Source organism: Gastrolobium bilobum, unplaced genomic scaffold (genome assembly GCF_033153095.1).
Source record: "Gastrolobium bilobum isolate Gb01-03AN ecotype WA unplaced genomic scaffold, APGP_CSIRO_Gbil_v1 utg14295, whole genome shotgun sequence".
NCBI classification, from domain to species: domain Eukaryota; kingdom Viridiplantae; phylum Streptophyta; class Magnoliopsida; order Fabales; family Fabaceae; genus Gastrolobium; species Gastrolobium bilobum.
The window spans coordinates 126,290-127,756 of NW_026897499.1; the positions used below are offsets into that span (position 1 = coordinate 126,290).

The window sequence follows — 1,467 nt, forward strand, 5'->3', positions numbered from 1 at the left end:
ACTTGATTTGGAGATTACCAAGACTGAAAAGAGATACAGAAAACTTGTTCGGCAGAAGCTTGCATTCGACAAGTTAGAAATTCTTTCTGAAGAAGCACACACAATGGCAGGGAATAATGAAGAGGACAATCCGCTCATGGATACTATCCTAACTCCTTTATTCAACAAGCCCAATTCGAGCATTGTTCAGCCAAATGTTGCCAACAATTGGGAGCTCTAGTCCTCTCATATTCAATTGGTGGAGAAAGCTCAGTTTGGAGGAGAGGAGAGTGAAGATCCTCACCGATTCGTTGACAGATTCTTGAGGATCTCTGACTCAACCAAACACCCTCAAGTGTCGAACGATGCGATCCGGTTGAGGCTGTTCCCTTTTGCTCTTAAGGGAAAGGCTCTTAGATGGTTAGAGAGGTAGCCTGCAGCAAGCATTGCAACCTGGGATGATTTATCACAGAAGTTCTTTGCTCAGTTCTTCTCAATGGAGAAGTACAACCAGATAGTGAATGATATCACCAATTTCACTCAATCTGAGGGTGAATCAATGTGTGAAGCATGGAACCGGTTCAAGGATTTGATGAGAAGGTGTCCTCAGTATAACCTGACTGCTGGTAATCAGGTTAGAATCTTCTTCAATAGTTGCAAACCTGAGGTTCGGATGGTGTTGAATGGTGCAGCAGGAGGCACTATTAAAACTCTGAGAGCAAACGAGACTCTTGAGCTGATTGAGAGGATGGCTGCCAACGAAAACCAAGTGTTGTCAACAAAGCCTAAGAGAGGTATCCTTCAACTGGAAGGTAATGATGCGGTGCTGGCTGAAAACAGTTTGTTATCTCAGCAGGTAGCAAACTTAACATCAAGGCTTGACAAGATGCAGCTTGCTAGTGTTCAGACTAAAGCTGCTACTGTTGTGTGTGAATATTGCCAGGACAATCATGAGTCTAATGAATGTCCTTTAATGCCTTCTGATTCACCTCAACATGTACAAGTGAATGGCGTTTGGTATGATCAAAGACCTCCACCACAAAATACTCCAAGAAATCAGAATTTTCCTTCTGGAAGTAGCAATTTTCAGAGGAGAGGTCAAGGAGGTGGTCTTGATTATAGTTCTAACAATTACCTGCAGCCTCCACCAATCCCAAACAAAGAACCTTCTGATTTGGAGAGGTTAGTTGGACAAATGGCTCAACACTCCAATGCCTTCATGGAAGAGACTAGGGCCAATACTAAAAACATGAGTGCTTCTATCAGGAATTTGGAGAATCAAATTGGCCAGCTAGCTAAGCAAGTTGCTGATAGAACTCCAGGCACTTTCCCTAGTAACACAGTTATAAATCCCAAGGAAGATTGTATGTTTGTCACAACTAGAAGTGGCCAAGTGATGGCAGCTCCAGAAAAGCCGAGCATAAATGTGGAAGCTGAGAAGAAGCTAGATACTGCAGGTGAGCCCGAAAAAGAAAAAGAAATTGAAAA

General features: G+C 42.9%; 1 non-coding gene across 1 annotated transcript; it reads right to left on the reverse strand.

The window, feature by feature from the left end:
- Positions 1 to 491: 491 nt before the first annotated feature.
- On the reverse strand, positions 492 to 597 carry LOC133307439 (small nucleolar RNA R71). Its single transcript, XR_009751035.1, has one exon. It is a non-coding gene; the product is annotated as a small nucleolar RNA R71 (small nucleolar RNA).
- Positions 598 to 1,467: the final 870 nt, after the last annotated feature.